Consider the following 21,975-nt stretch of genomic DNA (forward strand, 5'->3'; position numbering starts at 1 on the left):
TCATGGCCTTCCAACTCTGTGCCTGGCAGTCCACGCCACACACTGCACCACAGGCCCCCAACAAGCACTGGGCTGCTGGCAGACCCCTGCCCCCTCCGTTATCTGGCTTGTTGGTTTCTCCACCTTAGTCTCCCCTGCAACCTTCCCCTGGAAACTCCCACTGAAACTCCCCTGTTAGCAGCTCTGTTTGCTGGCTCCTGTGCCGTTGCAGCTGTCTCTCCATCATGGGGCTCTCTTTCTCTCTCTTTCCTCTCCCATTACCTATATCTTCATTATAAATGATAAAGTAGAGTATAAAATAGAGTGGAAGAGTTATTCTTCTTGTGGTGTGTGTTGTTTCACTCCATATTCTTTATGAAAATATGCTTATGATATGAATATGACATAAATGAGATACTTTATGCAAGATGGCTCATGTAAGATATCATTGGAAAGGTTATGATTTACAGAATGTGATTATCCAATTTGTATGCCTGTATCATTTCTGTATCTGAAATTAGGAATATTAACTATGTATCTGTATTCCTTTGGGTGTCAACCCCAACCAGCCCTTCAGGTAAAACAATGGAAAAGCCAGACAGGGCTAATGGGCCATTAGCAGAAACAATGGACTGAGAAAGATCTTAGTTTTCCTGTGGATGCTGGAGACAGCTTACAAGCAATGACTGCAACAGCCATGCAGAGACATGGGTCCGAGTCACCTGGCTGGATACCCCGTCTTCCCTTTTTGGAATACCAGTGGTTTTCCACTAGAAGACAAAGGGTTTCCACCTTACACAAGAGCTATATAATAGGCAGGGGAGTGACATAATCGTGGTTCTCCTCTGCCTCCCCACCCAAAGAGACACTGAAAAACACCTGGAAAAGAAAAGAACTGAACCGGTGGGGAAGGATTGAGCCCAAGCTGGAAGAGCATCCAGCTTGTGAGTAATAATACCTGAGGTTTCAAGCTGGAGATCAGTGCATCTGCCTTTCATGACTTTCTGTAACCTGCCTGCAACAATATCTAGGGTGAGAAATACTATTTGTAACCAACTTCTTTAGTGAAACTAGCACAGTTTGCGTGTTTGGTTTCATTTGCTTAATAATCTACTTTGTTCTGTCTGTTATCTCTTATATTCACTTAAAATCCACCTTTGGTAGTTAATAAACTTATTTCTTGTTTATAATAAAACCCAGTTTATGCAATTTCTAACTGTGGAGGGGAAGGGGTGAGAAGTTGTAGATACCTGCCTCCACATTGAGGGAGGAGGCAGATTTCATAACACATCTTTGGGTCTGCACTCCAAGGGAGGTGGACATCTGTGTGACGGGGCAAGTCCCTTAAGCTGAATCTTCCCAGAACTGATATCAGTGTCTGTTTTGTTCTGTAGTTGAGTATGGCCCTGCCTGTGTGTGTGCTAGAGGAGGCTTAATAGCCTGGCTCAGCAAGACAGGTAGAAAGGATGCCCAAACTGGCATAACAGGTGGGCTTAGTGGCATCTCAGCACATCAGGTGGCATCCTAAGGGGTCCAACCCATCATATGGTGTATTGAAAATGAGTTAAAATTGTAATATCAGTTTAAATTTCAGGGGTTGTCCTGGTCCTGACTGCAGGCTCTGTAGGGTAACATAGGATCAGAGTCAGTCTGGAGACAGACAGCCTAGGGCAAGGAGGGGTGAGTTGTGCATCTCTGTTTTAGGGAGCAGCCTGCTTTCTCTCTCTCTGTTTTGGGATTCTGTGTATTATCATTCTGAATTCTAAGAAACAAAGTAGTGATACACTGCTAACTTACAGCAAGAGTATTTTTTGTTTTATCTAGCTTCTCTGTTTGTATGCTGTGAAATATAACACTGCTCAGAATATCTTCTTTTGACAAGGTTCTTCTTTTGAATATTTAGGCTGGGAGATTTTTCAATGCAATGGGCCCCAGACAATCTTGTCTCTTCATAAAAGGTAGAGGAAGAAATGCTAATGTTGCTACTGATGTTGAAACACGAGCCAGCCTGGCCAGTTTGGTATTTTCAATATAATGTGTGTCCTGCATTTTTATTTTCTGCAGTGTCCTCATCAGAACAAGGAGCAGAGGGAGAGAAGAAGCGTATATTAAAAGTTTTGACCTAACCTGCAACATGGCATTCCTCCCTAAACTTCTGTTGTACTGTTCTATAAAGCTAAAAAAAGATGCTGTTTGTGTTCTTAGCGATTGCAAAGAGATGAACTTTCAGGCGTCCTTTCATCTGTGTGATCCAATCAAACATTTCCTAGTACAGAGCCCACTCTCCCTAATGAAAACTAGTCCATTTACATATTAACATCACATTTTACATGTCCGGGTTTTAGCAACTAAAGGTGTTTCACTGCATATAGAAGTAATTGTATTTCTTTTTGATGAAGTGAAGGTGCCCTAGTTTTCCCTTGTTCATCTGTGGGCCATGATGAGTTTGTCATGTTATATGCCATTAGCAGCACATGGTATTGTTCCAACTAGCTCTGAAGGGATATGTGGTTTTGATGTATTGCTGTTAGCACTAAGAAATATACGCATATTTGCTGATGATCATTTTCTTTTCCTTTTTGACTCCTTCTCATGAAAAATATTGCAAGCAGAAATGGGTTTGAATCAAATCCCAGATCTCAGCATCTCTGAATTTTGAAGGGTTCAAAAATCTAGAGCCAATTTTTGTGGCTTGCATTCATCCTTTCAAAATGTTAATGAGTGCCTCTGCTGTTTGTATGTAATGGAACATGCAAAGCAGTCTCCTTTAGCAGGGTGGGCCAGATGCCATGGTGATGTAAATGATGGTGCAAACTACATATCAGGCTTAATTTGGATCAGTGGGTGTGAAAAATTAGTCCAGTTTAGAACCATTTGTCATTCTGTGTCAGCAAAATTCAGCCCTGGCACAAACAGGTGCAACAGCTCGTACCACGACTAACTTCGGCCCTGGCAGTATTGGGAACAGAGTGAGATTAAGGCAAGCAAGGGTCTCTCATTTAACTTTTATCCTCCTACTACATGATTTTCATGCTACGCATTCCATTTTGCCTTCGTGGAGCCAATCTCTGATCTCAGTTGCACCAGTTAAATGTGGACTAACTTACTGCTTTAATGTAATCACTATAGATTTATAATGGTGTAAATGAGAACAGAATCTGGCCCCACTGGTGTATAAATTACACTAATTTTGCACACTCTCTGAATGCCAGATCGGTTCATTTTACATAACTGCACCTCTTATGACAAATTTATACCCGCCAGGTAGCTTACATTACCATTTACACATCACTGTCAAATTTGGCTTATGGACTTCCATGGAAAGATGCACACACAAGCTACATGTGTCTGAATTTGATCATACATCCCTCATTATCCACCAATTCAATGACTGGGCCACTGAGTTCGGAACTGCAAGGTACTTACCCTTAATGCCCATTGGGTTTCAAAATATGAAAGATGCACATGTATGTTCTTGCTCATAGTACTACATCCAGACTGATTAACTCCAGGAGACAGCAGACTTTGCATAGTTATTTCTGGCATCACATCTTGGAGATTTATAACTCTTTCTTGTGGAAGAAATGCCCTCTAGACCATTGCCTTGCAGAACACTTTATGTATTCCACTACGATGCAATCAGGCTACCTTTGCTTTTGTAGATAATGAATCTGGGATTCTTTAACTCCAGGATTCTTTCATGTGTTGCTTGGATGGCAAGTTTCCCTGGAGCGGGCTCTTATCAAGATGTTGTCTAAGTAAGGGAGAGATTTACACTCCATGATCTTACAGTCACTGCTACCACTCTGAGAATCTTGGTAAATGCCCTCTGTGCTGTTGTGGGACCATAGGGAAAATTCTTATGTAGAAATTGTATGCAAACTAATCACTCTTCCTGTGCAAGTCTGGTGCCAGTCCTAGATAGAAAACTGTTAACAATACCATGTGTGACAGACTCAGGCCAGTTGAGAACAGCAGAGTAGTAGAAAGGAGATATACTGGCCACTGGATAAGCAGTTTTCTGTTCCCTGAGTGACCAGAGCAGGGGCTGCTCCAGGCTAATGAGAACACCTGACTCCAATTAACCTGCTAAGAGTCAGGTGAGGCTCTTAAGCACCTGACTCTAATTAAGGCCCCTCTGATGCTATAAAAGGGCTCACTCTAGTCAGGCCAGAGGAGACAAAGTGTGTGAGAGGAATTGGGAGCAAGAAGTGTGCAAGAAGCTGAGAGTGAGTAGGCACACTGCTGGAGGACTGAGCAGTTAACAAGTGTTGTCAGACATCAGGAAGAAAGTCCAGTGGTGAGGACAAAGAAGGTGTTGGGAGGAGGCCATGGGGAAATAGCCCAGGGAGTTGTAGCTGTTGTGCAACTGTACCAGGAGGCACTCTAGACAGCTGCAGTCCACAGGGCCCTGGGCTGGAACCGGGAGTAGAGGGTGGGCCTGGGTTCCCCCCAAACCTCCCAACTCCTGATCAAACACAGGAGGAATTGACCTGGATTGTGGCTTCTACCAGAGGGGAAGGTCTCTGGGCTGTTTCCCAACCCACAGGGTGAATCTGTGAGGTGAGCAAATCTGCCAGTAAGTGCAGAACCCACCAAGGCAGAGGAGGAACTTTGTCACACGTGATAGGTTTTGATCCTGCAAAGTACTTAGCACTTTGTCCCAATCCAACCAAGCACTTACACGCTTGCTTAACTTTAAGCATGTGAGTAACCCCATTGACTTAAAATTAAGCATGTGTTTAAGTGCTCGGCTAGATCAGAGTGCTCATCCGCTTGCAAAATCCAGCCCACAGATAGCATGTATTGTAGTTAACACCAGGTTTGTATGTAGCCTTGAAAATAGTCATGATGAAATTCTGAAGTATTCTAAGAAAAGTCAATATATTTTACTTCAATTTTCTTCCCAGAAACAGGAATTGTTCCAACAAATATTTGGCAACATGTGCCAATCAGATATTACAAGGTAAAAACAAATTTAAAATCAAAATGTTTTTAAAGTATTATATTTAGACTTTCTTTTCAAAAACTGACATCTGGTTTAGGCAAACACATTCTAATCTGCCAAATGTGATCTTATATCTTCCAATAGATATAAAGGATACAAAGAAAAATGGAAAAGCTCAACAATAGAAAGTGAGGTTTTTTATTTTTTAATACTGAAAGGCTTCTGGGGAAACACAAATTGGAGAGGATAAGGAAGGGGTACTGCATGCTAGATGGGGACTCATACAAGGACCAGGTTAAATGACTCAGCCTTTGGCACCTCTTAAACTGAATCTCAACTTTCATTTTAAAAAATAGTCAGTTTCTGGCTTCTTTCCTTAATGAACCTTGAAACCATAAACCAATTATTTAGGGATGAAGGGAACATCCAGCTGTGCTGTGCTTCTGCAGCAGGTGGGTTATACTAATACAACATTACCAGCTTGAACTACAATCAGGATTCTTGCAATATTTATTGTTTTTTTCCTTAAATTCTCAACTCCTGGAGTCATGTGATTAAGTACCAAATATTTAGAATGAAGTGTACCATAATTCTACAGATGTTTTAATTGAGTACTTGGATTATATGGTCTTCTCTCAGTGAAGATTATGCTCTGGCCTGGCTGGAAATCTCACCTTGTCTTGTTTGTCAAACTGATAGACTGTTTAAAGTCATGATTCTCTGTTCCTAGACAGGGGAACAGTGCTGACAACTCTCACAATCTTATTGTGAGTTTTGCCATCTTTGTGTTTTTCTTAGAAGCCCAGCTCCTGTAATCATGTAATTACATGAGAATCTTAGCTTTTCTTTTTTTTAAATAAGTTTCTAGGCCTCTTAGTTGCTAAGAAAACCTTGAACAAATGACATATAAAGGCTCTAAAAGCTCAGGAGGCAGACAAAAAGAACCCAATTTATTATTTTTTAAAATGTCATGACTTTTAAACCAATCTTCTGATTTTTGGGGAGGCCTGACTTGTGATCTTTGAACACTCAAAGTTGGCAAAACTGCTCTTAAGCTGAATCAATTACAGTTGGCATGCATCCTAAAGAGACACCTTAATGACTCTCCCCAGCTGCCCAACACCAGCACAATGCACAGCAGTGTGATCACAGTGGACAGAAATTAGTGAAGTTTAAGGTTGGTGGAGCAGCAAAAAGTTTTTAAGCTTGAGAGGCCTGAAAAATCATGAGACTTAAAATATCAACTGTCTGTGAGGGACCATTTTTAATTATAACTCATAAACTGATTAACAGATTTACTGGAAAATCCTCAGAAAATTCAATTTGTACTCACGGATTGTGTGCTGTATGTATGGAGAAGGATACACCACATTTTTCATGCAATACAAAGTTTAAATCCCTGCTTTAAATGCAAAAACAGAGCCCAGCCTTATCTATGGTATTGCTGCCACTCTTCCATCATGCAACATTTTAATGGGCTAAGGTTGGTTATCGAATACCAGTAAATTATCTTATGACAATAAACACATGAAACAAATTACATAAAGCTGCCTTGCGGTTTATAGGCAGGTCTTTCAGTGTGTCTTACAATTGCATCTCTTTACCTGCAGTTCTTCTCTACATTTACAGTGCACAGTAACAAAGTTTTATTGGTCCTAAAAAACTAGGAACAGTGCTGCATATTCTAGAGCACCATCTGTAGCCACCTTATCTATTAACTCACTAATTACATATATGCTAAACATCTCTCATTTTTAGAGTACTCCTGTGGCATGTGCAACCAATACAGTATTAACTAGATTTTCTATTTACTGTATCTTTTGGAACATCAGATGACATTTTCTTTATTACAGGAGGGACTTTCTTTATATAAAATATTTTTGAGTGGTAATCTTTCAAAATCAAACTATGAATTGCACCCCACATGAACATGACCCCAAACTGTAAGAGGACACTATGGGAGATGAGTTACAGAGCAAGGTGGGTGAGGTAATATCTTTTGGTGACAAGCTCTTTCACCAACAAAATTGTTGCAGTACAAGATATTACCTCACCCACCCCCCACAATCTCTCCAATATCCTGGGACCAACATGGCAAATAAAATACAAGGTTCTTTTTCCAGTGCTTGTTACATCCTGCCATTGCTGCTTTTGGAATCTGGCCGCATAGTAATCTAATTTCAAATTGGAACAAATAAACAGAAGGGAACAATAAGTCATATTAAGCCATTAAATTAATGAAGCTACAGTGGAGGAGTTAAAGGCAAGAACAGTACATCAATCATTCATAAGTATTTATAACAAAAAAAGAGAAGTCCCTGAGGAAGCTGCAGGTGGTAATTGAAGAATGTGGAAACAAGAGAATCAGCAAAGATTGATAATCCCTATCTATGTATTTGAGAGATAATGCTAGGGTTAAGATAATCCACTCAGGAAAAAAGTCATGACTGAGGTAGATCTGACCTAATACCTCCTTGTTATTTACTAACTCTATCCCAGTTTTCAGTGTTATTTAGGCAGATGTCATACCATTGGAATGCCTCTAATGCATCTCATACATACAGTAATGCCAAAGAATTATGATAAAAAATTACAAAATTAACAAGGAACCTAGTTACGTGATAAATAATACTAATGGGAAAAGAAAAGCTCAGCATGCTGCTGCATTTTAAGTGAGAGGCTTGTGCTTCTAGGAATCTCTTCACTGTTGAATTTCTGGGTTACAACAGACTTTCATTGGCAAAAGCCTGCACCACTGTGGCAGTCTTTGCTACACTGCAGCCCTCCCTGCTAGTGCTGACCACTAACATGGCAATATAAAGGAAGAGAGGTGGAAAAGATCACTTCTTATTTTTCTTATCCATTCTTAGTTTACTTCTCATTCAGTGGAATAGTGTATTTGTTCTCCTGAGTAGAACTGATGGATAAATTAAGTAAAAGTCAGATTCTTCTCTGAAAAAAATGGCATTGTATGGCTCCATGTTTATTGTGCTGCACAATTCCATATCAAGTCTCCTCCCTTTAAAACAAGAATGTACTTTTTTCTAAATGCCAGCCCTTCAAACTCACGCTGTTCACAGGAGCTGCAGGCAACACAATGAAAAAACACACTGGTTAAGCAACTACACATTTTAAACTGCAGGCTTCTCCCTTTGAAAATATTGGCCCATCGCCTCAAATATACAGATGATGCTGATGGTCAAAGTACTTAAAAGCGATGAGCACCTAGCAGGTGCCCTGGAAAACATCAGCAGTTGCTGGGTGTTGAGCACTTTTGAAATCCTGGCCCCAACAATACATTTCCTTCTCCTTAAGTACAATTCACACCATTCCCCAGCTATCCCCATGCCTGACAGAAATCAGCATCTATATGAGGAGCAGCTGGCTGAAGCTAAATCCAAAGAAAGAACTGATGCTAGTGAGGGAAATGCTTTGAAGAACTAGCCAGCAGCATTCCATCATTGTCAACAGAGAACAGATGCCCCACCACCATTACAGTGGTACACTATCTTGGATCTTTCCTAGATTCCTCTTTGGTATGACACACCCAACTAGCCATTGCAGAAAAGATGTCTCCCCTGCACCTTTAGCTGGCCAGACACCATCGTACCATTCTAGCTAACAAAGACCAAGCTCTCAATGGACTGGGACTGAGTTACCTCAGACTGCCTCTTCCTTCAGAACTGCCAGAGGTGGCCATAGCCCACAGGATCAATGAAACTCACAAAAGTCAGAAGTAAAACACACAGAATTTTTGACAGAATATGGAACTACCTGGCAGGAAAACTGAGGACAATGAACTTGATCTGAGCACCTTTAAGACAAAATGCAAGACCTCTTTTGAAATAGCCTTCCCATAATACACACTCCCTGACACCCATCAAACCTACCCACCCACCACTTTATCTGCTTTCACAGTTGTGGAGACATGGAGGAAAAAAACATAAAGGGACAAGAAAAGTTAAATAGATTCTGACCAATCTTTCCTGCCTCTGGACAGAACAATAGAAGAGACATATCTGGTCTCTGTACAGACATTAATAAAGACCTTTTAATTTTGCCTAGCACTCAAACACCACAGGGAAGGATGTGACCTACACACAAAGATCTTAAGTGTCTGGACACACATACAAAAAATGTCAGTGTCAATTAAACTTAGAACGTAAAAACTGTTAACATACTAGAGTATGTGCCTGGTTTTATCCATGAGATAATAGCTGGATTCAAACAGAATACACTCACTTCAATCAATTCTTTCAGATTTCAGATTTGAGGCCACTTCAACAACGCACTCAACAGTAGATTGACAGTTTTTAAAGCATTGTGATAATCTAGTCTGAACTCCTGCATAGCACATCCCAGAGAATTTCACCCCATGATTTCTCATTGAGCCCAATAACTTGTGGTTAAATTAGAACATAACTTTTAGAAAGACATCCAGTCTTGATTTAAAGACTTCAAGTGATGGATAATCCATTACATCTGTTAGTAATTTGTTGCAATGATTAATTATCCTTACTACTATTTTAACTTTGAGGGTTTTTAGCTCCAACTTTCAGCCACTGAATATTTCTAGATTAAAGAGCCTTTTATTACCAGAAATCTTCTCTCTGTGGAAGTACTTCTAGATCATGATTAAATCTTTTCTTTGCCTTATAGAAGAGAAGGTTAGCTCTCAAGACATTCTTGTAGCTATTTCCAATTTTTCAACATCCTTTTAAATGTGTTCACAACAGAACTGGACACATTATTCCAGTATTTGTTTCACCAACACTGCCTGGAAAAGTAATATCAGCCCCCTATTCCTACTCAATATTCCTCTATTTGTACTTACGCTGTAAGTTCTTTGTAGTAGGGACTGTCTTTTTGGTCTATGCATACAGTGCCTGGCACAACTGGGTCCCGGTCCATGACTGGGGCACCTAGACATTACAATGTTGATGATCATCATCATCTTCATCATTTTAGGATATTAGCCCTTTTAGTCACAGCATCATACTGGGAGCTCACGTTCCATTGGTTGTCTACTATGACCCCTAGATACTTTGTAAAGTCACTGTTTTTCAGGACACAGTCCTTCCCGCTTGTAAATATAGCCTACATTTTCTGTTCCTAGATGTGACTTTGCATGTGGCTGTATTCAAATGCATATTGGTTGACTTCACCCATCTTAAAGTGATCTAAGTCCCTTTGAATCAGTGATCTGTCCTTGTAATTATTTGTCATTCCATCAATATTTACTGATTTGCAAAATTTATCAGCAATGATTTTTTGTTTTACTGATTATTGATTAAAAAGTATTGAAAAATGTTGGACTGAGGACAGTCTTATAACCCCACTAGAAATTCCACTCTCTATTAACCGATCATTCCCAAATGAACAAGTAGGCTTTGAGATCTATCAGTTAGACAGTTTTAAATCCATTTAATATATGCTACATTGCTTTAGTATAGTGCTATTTTTAATCAGAATGTCATGAAATATTAAGTTAAATGCCTAACAAAAGTCTAAATATATTATGTCAACACACTTACTTTTATCAACCAAACTTGTAATCTCATCAAAGAACAATGTCAAGTTAATTTGATAGAACCTATTTTCCATGAAACCATTCTGACTGGCATTAATGATATTTCCATCCTTTAATTCTTTACTGATCAATTCCTGTATCAACTTTTTAATTATTTTGCCTGGGATCAAAATTAGTCTAATCGAGTCTATAATTTCCCAGGTTATTCCATGTACTCTTTACAATCTTCAAAAATCAGATTTTTATAAATAGGTCCAAGATTACTGCATATCAGAACTGCCTGGGTAGGTATACAGCAACCTGAGTCCAAATTTGCAAGTGAAGTGTAAAAACTTGGAAAAGCAGGTAGACCTAATATCTAAGACCATTTTGTACACAACTTTGAGTAATGCCAAAATAGACAACTCACAGCACATGAAAAAAATATGGGAAGCAGAATCCCACGGTACCATGAAAGATGTCTTTCGGATAAACGTGCTCCAGAATTCACACACCACTGCTGCCTCACTATCATGGAATGAATTCTAATAGAAAGTAAACACACTCTACAACATCAGCAAAACAAACTGAAGTAGCCAAAGCCCTTGCTAGAGAGAATAAAGACAACTGGGTCATAACATATATATTTTCAGAGAAAGTGCACAAACCAAATATTTTAGTCATACACAAAAAACTCTTTGACATACACGTAAGTAAAAAAAAGCCAGTGTGTCATATTCTGGCAGACTCTCCCTCAAAATCTACAAAACAATAAATGGAAAGATGTATTCTGAACATTAAATAACAACAGGAAAAATATATCACCGCAAGAGAAAATCATACCATTACAACCTGGCAAAACAAAATATGGGTAAGAGAGAAACAAAGCATGTTTGAAAAGCATTGAGCTTTATCAATGAGTTAGTTATGACCTGCAAGAAACAAAAACAAAATATAAAGACCCTGAGCTACAGCTACACTGTCCTCTATCTAGAAAGAAATTAATCTCCCATAACACCTGCCTGCCCAAGTGTCTACATGCTGCACCAAACACCCATATACCTACATGTGTATAAAAACTTTACCTCAGCTTCTTCTAGATTCATTCATTTATAACAATATTTCACCAAATAGCTGTGTATAATAAATATGCACCAGTTGCCCCTGTATATTCTTATGTGGAAACACAGTATCTGTGTTCTTATCTGCATAAAATAATAAAGCCTGTGTCCATACCTGGGTATTTTACGTGTATATATTTACCTGTAAGTAAAAGGATGTACAAACAAAAAGAAATACTGTAAATCAAGCTATAAGTGTTGGAAAGTCACATGCTACACAAATTTAGTATTTGATTTTTCACACTAATTATTTTTAAATAGCTTCACTGAGGTTCAAGGCTCAAGATATCAGAACACACAAGCATACACTTGGAGTTGTGCTAGTTGAAACAAAGTGCAAACTAGTAGAGTGACGTTATCATTTTTAAAGTTCAGGGACCATTAAATCACTATGGTAGATTGATTCATTCAGGATCAGGGGGAAAGCTAGGAAGTTGTGAAACCTTAATTAAGAGAGACAAAAGGTGATCACACATCATCTGAGAATGGTCAGGAGATTCTTTTGAGCCTCCAAAGCAAGGTCCGGAAGTTAAACAGATTAATGTGACATTTCAAAGGGACTTCTGAAATTAATACCTCTGCACAAAAGTCAATGGTTATTCCGTATTATTAGCGCAAATATTGAGCTTCTTGAGAGAAGTGATGAGAACAAATATTCCCTGCACAAAAGAGAAAGATCAGAAAAATATATTGTCCTCCTTCTATAAATATATATCTTATCAATGTTTGCTATGAGTCACACCCCTGAGATAATCAGCCAGCCTGAGTCACAAACAAACAAAAAACTAGCCATGCGTGGCAAGGGAAACTTTTCTCTACATGATCTCGAAGGCTCTGATTGAGGCAAGCATCCATAGTCAAAAAAGCATTTAAGAATGTACTTAATTTTTTTCCATGCATTTAAGTCCCATGGAAATCAGATGATTAGTAGCACAAGCACTCTGACAGGCACATGCAGTGCAATCTGGGGAGCAAAGCTGTGGATGCTACTTGCACCCACAAAAGGGAGACCTTTTTGAAAATTTACTCAATAGAGTGATTTTGTCTGCACATTCATCTATAGTGTGGTATAGCCACAATTTCCAAACCTGCTCCCAGGATCATAATTAGACACCTAAATAAGTTAGAATGTATAAACATCAGATTAAAAACAAACCAGTTCAGTCTTCTGTATAATATTTTTAAATTTTATATTTAAAAATACTTAAGGCAACGTTTCCACTGATGCAGGTTGCCCTTAAATTTATTATTCCTGTTCCCTTTAGCTATCTTTCTTACAATTGTCACTCCTTTGTACAAATGACAGGACATTTCTCCTGATCTTTTTAACTGTTGTCAATAAATGAAAATATTCACATGAGTATAGTGAAAAAGTACCCTTCAGAAGATCCCAAATAAACTGAAGGGTTGAAATCCTGATTCCATTGAAGTCAAAAGCAAAACTCCCATTAATCTCAATGGGGCAAGGTTTTCACACAAGATGAACAAAGATACTTGAATGCAAAACATGAGCCACGTTATTTGCTGCTGTACTTTATGCTTTTTCCACTTATTCTGGGGAAAAAACAACAATGTCCTTCCAAGATTCCCTGGGCCAGATCCTGTGCTAGTGTAAATTAGTATAGTTCTGTTGGAGTCATTGGAGCTCTGCAAATTATGCCAGATGAGGAACTGGTTTCTGTACCTCTTACAAATGCCCTGTGAAGCAGTGAGATCCCTTCTAGTGGGTGGCTACTAATATCAGCCAGTCATGAGCAGAGAGTTATATGAGACATTCCCCTTCCAGCCCTTCTTCCTTGGCACCCACAATCCAACCAACCTCTGGTCAAGATTCATACTGGGGTGTTCATATAACAGTGTGTTGCATGGCCACTATGTACCTGGAAGCCACTCCCGCTTTTCTCTGCTTTAGCAAATAAGGATAGGATTTTCAAAGATACCTAAGGGATTAGGATTGACAATTCCTATTAATTTTAATAGGAATTGGGAGTCCTAAAGAAAACTGAGCATACAAATCCCCTAGGTGGCTTTGAAAATCTCAGCACAAATGTTTATTGAAGTGTTTATTCCTCTTACGCTGTTAGTGTTCAGAATGTCTGTGAGAAAATATCTTGCTTCCCAGATGCTGACACTTTTAGTAAGATTTATGTCTGCTTAAATATGACACACAGGGTCATTTGAACCATGTATTTATCAATGTCATGTCAAATACCTAATCTTTACTGAATGATCTGTTCACCTTGCAAAAAGGTATCACTCTTCATATTTAATCAATCTTTTGGAAAATATTAATCATCTGAAACCCTCACAACTGCTCCGCTGATATAGTGACTTTGTCATAAACATTCTGTGCCTCTGAAAAATACTCTCTAACTTATCTTTGCTCCATGTTTCTTTTATTCAAATTGATATAAAAGGAAACTCAATCACAGGATCTCATCACCAGCTGGTGGTGTACTAGCAGGTAGGTAACTGATGACTTTCAATAACCTTAACAATCATTCATCTTACCATTAATAGAAAGGTACTATGCTTTTCCTTTTGAAGACTAGTGTTTCATAGTAAAACATAATCTCACTTTACAGGAACTATACATTGTATTGTTGCTATTTTATGCTTTGTATATATATATATACACACCTGTTAAAATATATGTATATTTATTAAAAATGGTGAAAAACCTTTGATCTAAAAAAATAAAATGTAAAAATATCCCTTAATTAATATACACAGAAGCCTAAAGATCCAGCAACGCAATGTTCCAAATGCGATGGGAAGAAAAATAATTTCATGTTCATTAATATGTCACAAATCCCCACTTCATTTTCCTATACAATTTGTGCTAGACTTCAAGGGCTGTTCCTGCTGCCAGTGAAAGTCAATGGAAGTTTTGCTGTTGACATCAATGGAGACACGAGCAGACCCTAATGTAAACTGGAAGATCAAACACTTTCAAAATCCTACCTGATAAAAAATAATTTTGCCCAATATTTTCAGGATCAGCTAGTTCCAAATTTTTTAGAGTTCTAATACAACACAACCTATGTATCTAGTAAAGTCCAATCCATCAGCTGGAGCACCCAAAAACCTTCCACTGAGTTTCAATGGGATTTATGCACGTTTAAATCCTTGATTGAACAAAGCACTTCAAAATGTGCTTAAGGCCCCTATCCAGAAAAAGATTTATTGACATGCTTAACTTTAACTTTAGTGTCATTGTTGAGACTATTCACATGATTAAAGTCAACCATGTGCTGAAGTGCTTTGCTGAATCAAGCAAAGCACCTATAGATTCCAGGGCAGCAGAATCAGGCTTTAAATGCTACAGGGATGAGCTCCTTTATCTGATCAAACTGTTTATTGAAATTTAGCAAAAACATGACACCCATGTTCAATGTTATTCCCACAAGTGGCAAAAAAAATTAACATGCCAGAATTTTTGTTAATAATGTCCACTGAAGATCCCAACTCTGCAACCCTTACTTATGCAATTCACTCTTACTCACACAAGGAGCCCTACTGACTTCAGTGAATCAACTCACATGAGTAATCAACACAAAACCAAGCCCATGGTGATCACTAGAAATAGGGATTTTTTTTCTTTTTGTTTTTTGAAGTGGGAGAAGAATTCTGCCTTTGTCTTCATTTGCACATTGCTATGAGATTAGGGCTATTACTAGTGGAGTAATTACATGAGGAGTAAAACATATTTCATTTGGGTGCAGTAGTAATATCCTGCATGTAAACTACTGGATTTAAATTGTTGATACAGTTGGCAACAAATCTGCCACTTTACAAAATTACTATAGAAAATATTTTATATGTGAAAAATTATCACTAAAAATCCACAACTGTTATTGAAAGTTTCTCCCTCATGGCAGCTGCTTTTGCTAAATATTTTAAATGACAGATATTAATACATTCTGATTTGTTCCACTGGTAGATGCAATCTAGCGTCAGTATATTTTCAATAATTACATATTTTTCAGCTCTGAAAACAACAGAATTAACTGTTCTTCAGCAGTTACTAAGAAGACAGCTTAGCACAGTTAAATAACAAATGTGAAAGATGAGAAGGAATGGCCTTGTAAAAGGACTGGATGTGTTTTGGACAGCTGTTGCAAAAATTAATTGAGTCTATATTCACTGTTCTGAATATGATCCCCTTCTTCTATACTACCAAATGCTCCTTTGCACAAAGGAAGTGCAAACACATACATATAACCATTAAAAAACAGACAACTGTTCCTGATAGAAAATAAGTGGTTTATAAAGGAATACTAGCTGTTGCCATAAACAGACTTGCTGATAACATGATAAAAAAGATGTATTACTGTTACAATTTTTTGAAAACTCATCATAAAAATATGTTTAAAAACAGTAAACAAATACTGTGATGACATGCATTTTGAAAATCCAGGCAATAGAAATGCAGACTGTGTATTACACCAAAGGCCTGATTTTTGATTTCAGCAGGAATTTTGCCTGAGAAAAAGCTGCAGAATGAGGACCAAATATACCCAATAAAACATGGGCATACGTTTAACATAACTTTGCTTTCAGAATCTGAACATTTTCTAATGCATGTTACTGAAAAGAACCATATATTTTGAAGCTGCTGTCCTGCCGCTTCTCCACAGACGTATACCCCCATGTTGCAAAGGGCATGTTGTACCACATTGGTAGATGCCCTCTCTCCCCAAATTCCACACAGCCCTCCATGGCTTAAGAGCTCCCAGAACCCCTCACAGCTTATGCCAGGAACTAAAAGTGAATATGACTTTGAGTATGTTACACTTCTGTTGCTTATAGAATGGAAATGCATGACCTTTCTGTGACCTATCTTTTCAGCCTGCTTAAAGTTGTTTCTGTGGTTGTGATTGACTACTGGAAGAAGAAGTTATAAAGTTGTAATGAAAACCACAAGAAAAGAGTAAGTGGATAAGAACATTATAAAAGGAAAAAACAATGAAAGGCAAGCATGACAGAATATGACATTTAATAATAATGGGTTAAAGACTTGTTTTGAACTCATGTCAAAGTAGCTTGAAGCTGTTTTTATTCTTTGTCACTGGTAATATGAAGGATAATATGAATGGAAATGGAACTGTCTACATTTCCTGTTGATTGGCTGATCCTAAGCTACCTAGTTAAAAGCACAAATTGTAATATAGGAAAAACACCTTGGCTATAAAGGTCCATTGAAACTGTCATAATTCAGAACCAGATGAGCGACAGAGCCTCAGTACTGGTGAGTTTACCTTTTCTGTTTATGTTGCTTTTAGCCTTTGATTGATAAACCAAACTTGAGCTCAACCAGTATGTTTCAGTTAATAAATAATCAAAAGAACCCATTATTTATAGTCTCTTCCATAGATGTGTGTGGGATAATAATCTGGCCGATAGTATTTGGACTGCCCTCATTTCTCCAGATTACATTATTTTCTAGAGTTTGCAGATCAAGGTTCTTATGCATGGAACCACTTTTGTGTCATAGGCTGCTGTAGGAAACATTAATTTGCAAAGAGGATTTAAACCAGTTTTGACACAAGTTACTAAAATTTTCTGTGGGTGTAAGCCTTTGGCGCATAATGCATAGTCAGTCATGAGACAGGCTGAGAGAATTTTCCAATCTCCATAACAAAATGATGGGGCTCTTAAAGTCTGTCTGGTAAAATCAGAGTTTACACTAGTTAACTCTTCATAGTTAAGACATACTTCATAGTGAAGACATACACTGTGAAGACTTAACTTTAAATATTTATTATGTAACTTGCCCATAAAATGATAAATGATAATCATATATGAGGGAGAGAGAGAGAAATGTCTATCCTATACTTTACATATGGTACTATTATTGTTTAAAGTGTCATTGGAATAATGTGAATCAAACAGACTGAAGTGAAGAGAAAAATCAGATTTCAAATGTCCTTGAAATACCTGATTCCCCCTGAAATTATTGTTGTACATATATATATGATGTGTGTATGTGTCCACCTGTGTATATATATATGTACACCTTATATAAAATATATCCTTTATACAAGTGTAATGTTGATATATAAATAAAAATTAGAAACTAAATATATAAAAATTAATATGGCCTTGATTCAGCAAAGCATTTAAGCATGTGAACTCTGAACAAACATTTCCAGTATATCTTCTTTCTTTAAAGAGACACATTATTAATATTATCCAGCCACAAATTGATATTTATTCATATACTCATTTAAAATGAATTATTAATATAATTTATTTTCAGTAATTCCAAGAATAGCTAAAACAACAACAATAAGTACCAGAGAGGACCAGGTATTTGCATTTTAAATCTGATTTTTTTTTAACTTCAGTCTGTTTGTGTAAAGTAGCATTGCAATAATGTGAATCAATTTAAATAGTTAAGTGGACAACATATTTAAAGTGCAAGACAGATATTCATATGTTTTGCTCCTTTATTTAATTAGAAACATGTATAGGCCAGTGAGATGTACAGTGTATTATTCTGATTCTTTAGACAGGGCTGTTAACCTCATTGAAATGATTCACAGCCTTAGGGATTGTATCTAACCTCTGTGTATAACAGGATATGTATCTAATGTCCATTAGACTAGTGTGTGTGCAACCTAGTGTATAAAGAGGAAAATATACTCCCATGTGTGAGTAAAGAGTAAAGCAACTATTTTTAACTCAGCTTCAAATGTGTTTTTAAATTGTTTGTATTCTGAGGTGTTTTCCCATATGAATATAGTTCAGTTTTAGTTAGTGAACTCAGATGAGAAATTATTTTGGTGTGTATTGAATATCCACAGTATAAAAACTAATAAAGTTACACTTCTCAGTAAAATAAGTGCTTCACTCACATGATGGATTTTAGACATCATGATTTATGTGTTTAAACATATTTTTTTTAGTGAGGACCAGCATATTACTTGGGCAAATTGCAGTTGTGCATACTTATATATAGGCTGTTGCTATTCTTAATGCTAATCACTTAATATAGCTTTGTAAAAATCTCTTTAATGCTGAAGAGAAAATCCCCACAGCAGTATTTTAATGTGCATATCTGCTTATAGTCAATATACTTTAAATGCCATTACACATATAAAGTGCTGAATGCAATATATTATATATAAATCGAATACAGTATCTCAGAATGTAAGAGAAATCAGTTTTATATACAGCTGACATAGAGGAATACAAAGCAGATACACATTTTAATTATACTGAAAAATAGCTACTGTATACTGTAGCCACTACGTGAAGACAGTAAAATGTTTCTCTAAACAAAAGCTCACTGTTGTAATGATTATTGTTTTGTCTCTGATAATTACATGCCAATGATTTGTAAACCTTTAGAACTTCCTAAATAAATAAACAAATAAAAAAAAGAACTTTAAGAAGAGGAGATGCTAGCTTTACTTACAAAATTTGGCCAAATAGAAAGTTATCTTGGATACATTTAAAAAGGAAGTAAATAGAGAGATTCCTTAGATCATATGGAGCCCAATTCTGCAATCCCTCGGCCAGACCATACCCCCATAATAAATGTACAGCATAATCTAACCCCTTTCTTAGACCCAGCTGGGGAGACATTCTATGGCATCTTCATAGGAGGAAGGGACGGAGGCTAGGAACGAGGGATAGATGGCCCAACGTTGAGGGCTCCACTTCATTCCCTACAAGCCCCAGGTATGTTATCTAGGAAAGATCAAACAACTTATGATAGGGATACCCCTGTAAGGAGACCAGCCATGGTCCAGGAAATTCCCTGGTAGCACGGCCCTATTGGAGCCTTGTTGACAGGGAGCTGGGAGCGGGGAGTATATTGGGGGTATACAGCTAAGGCAAAGGCACAGGGCCTCAATGCAGATGACATTAGTCTCCTGTTGATCCCTTGGGATCGGCACAGACCCAGGAGGTTCCATGTGGCTTGTCATTTCACAAGGGTCAGAGCAGACCAACTGAATGCCGCAAAATGATCCTCACTGAGCTTTCTTCCCCTGCTTAGCCCACTACTGTATCCTCTACCGAGACAGAAGGCAACGTGGCCCCCTTACTCATGTGAGTTAGTCTTTATTTTTGAAGTCAATGGTTCAACTTGTATGAGTAATAATTAATCATATGAGTAAAATTCACAGAATCTGTACATGAGAATTAGGTGCATAAATACCTTTGAGAATCTGGGTCTTAGAGACTGGAGCCCCAGTCTTCAAGACACTACACATGTGGGTAGTTCAACTGGAATGCAATAGGAGCATGTACATGAGCAAAGGCTATTTGGATGAGAAAGAGCAGAGTTTGGCCCCATATTAGTAAATGTCAAAATATTTCAAGAATCAGAAGTACTTGGCACTCAGTCCTTCTTGCACTGTAATATGGGAAAACTGCTATTGATTTCATTGGGAACAGGATCAGGAGGAGAGAAAGCAATATAGCTTTCAAAACTGAAGTCAAAGAAAAAGACAGAGGGACAGTTCCTCAGCTGTTGTAAAACAGTATAGCACCATTAAAGTAAATGGAACTATGCCAACTTACATCAGCTGAGGATCTGACCTAGAGACTGAAAAACTCTGGGAAAAATCCTGACCCCATTGAACTTGATGGGAGTTTTGCCACTGAGTTCAGTGGGGCCAAGATTTGGCCCTCTGTTGCTCCCAAAAAGGAAGTTAAAGGTCTTCAGACAATACTCCCAAATTATGTTAAATTAGCCTGACATTTTTAAACCAGTACAGATCATCTTCATTTCCATAAAATTACTACAGTATATTACTTCCTGTGGTTTATTTGTATAGGGAACAAAGTCTGGGAATTCCCCTCCCATCCCTGCTAACCTTGCTGATCATTCAGTAACTTCTTAGCCAGATAATTTATTCCCCACCTCCTCTATTTCATTATATTTCTGTGCTGTGCACTGTTATTTACCAAATATATTATCACTATTTACGCCAGTCCTCCACTTAAAGATAGTGCCAGATGTAGAGACCCTTGCATGACTGTGCCTTTCGCACATTGTATCCATCACCACAGAACTGAGAAAATGGATTTTTTTTTAAGAATCAGAGACAATTACCCAAACCCTAGGAAGACAAGATCTGAGCTCACTTCTATATGGAATACTATGCCCCTCCCTCTTCTGGATTTCAGTGCCTAGATACTGTGGGAAGCAGCAACATATAAATATGAGTGAGAAAAGAAAAGATTATCAAAAATAAGGGAACAACCCTATCTTTTACTCTTAGGAGTAATTCCACTAAAGTGAATTGGGTTACTTACATGAGTAACTGAAGCAGCATTTGATTCCAAAGTAGCAGCTTTATTCATTCCACAATTTAGGTCTTAAGTAAATGTAAAAGAGTATGTGTATGCATTAGCAGAAATCACAAGACATTTTCTTAAGTTCAAATGCAGCAAGAAGGTAACCTATAATTTACTTTATATTTGCCAAATTGCAGGCTGCAAACAAATACTGTAAATATACACACACATTGCACGGGTATAGACTAGAAACAGCAACAAGATCCTTGACTGTTTTGAACTACTATGTTAATTGGTATTTGTATCACCTTATTTTCTCACTGATTGCTCATAGTTTGAGCTGCTTGAAGTATTCTGCAACTACAGAATTGCTATGATTGGAAAGCATAAGCACAGAACAATGCTCAAGTAAATATTTCCCATTCTGAGCACAATAATAAAACCATGCTGGCAGAGATGATATGGATTCTATGTTTCAGGTAGCCATTGAAGGCTTGCAGGAAATTGACATGAAAATTTGAAATTCTTTAGACATTGACACTGTTATAATGTTCAGAATCAAAATGATCCTGGGGGTGAAGGTTTACACAGTGATTCTTACCACACAAGTTTCATAGCAGTATAGACTTTCTACATGCAGTTCTCTACTGGGCCTATTCTGTGGCTAAAACAAAATCCTTTCTGTATGTATTTAATCATATCAGAGTTATTACAGAGGATTAAACAGGCATGCCTTCAAACTCTACAACAGGAGAACACAAGCTGCTGTGTAGTATTATTCAGTTTTTTATGTTAGCTAATGAGACAGGTCCCTGAAGAGTGTTTCCCTTGTTTTACAGTGACATCTATCAGCCAGAGCTGGGGAATCCCAACGTCACTCACTCGTGCTCAGCACCACTGCCTGTGAACAGCTCCCCTCTGCACACTGGGGCAGCTTTACGTTGCCCTGGTGAAAGGGAGGGAGAAGGAGAAAATAAACAAGTCTGACTAAAAAAAAAGTTGAAAAACACAGGAGCTAAGCTGATAAGCACCTCATCCTAGCAGCTTGGGCTCTAGCAACCATTCGCCCCCCAGCCACACAACAGAATCACCTTGAAACGTTCCAATTACAGAGGAGTGACAGACTGTAAATTACCGGTGTTATGAAACATGACAAGGCGGAG

The 21,975-nt window shown here is 37.9% G+C and overlaps 1 protein-coding gene across 3 annotated transcripts in view; it reads right to left on the reverse strand.

Annotated features, from left to right (window-relative positions):
* Window positions 1–21,975, reverse strand: part of NRG1 (neuregulin 1) — a 743,293-nt gene that overhangs the window by 720,303 nt on the left and 1,015 nt on the right. The gene's annotated exons all lie outside the window — the stretch shown is intronic.

The sequence above is a fragment of the Chelonoidis abingdonii genome, chromosome 6, assembly GCF_003597395.2.
Source record: "Chelonoidis abingdonii isolate Lonesome George chromosome 6, CheloAbing_2.0, whole genome shotgun sequence".
NCBI lineage: Eukaryota > Metazoa > Chordata > Testudines > Testudinidae > Chelonoidis > Chelonoidis abingdonii.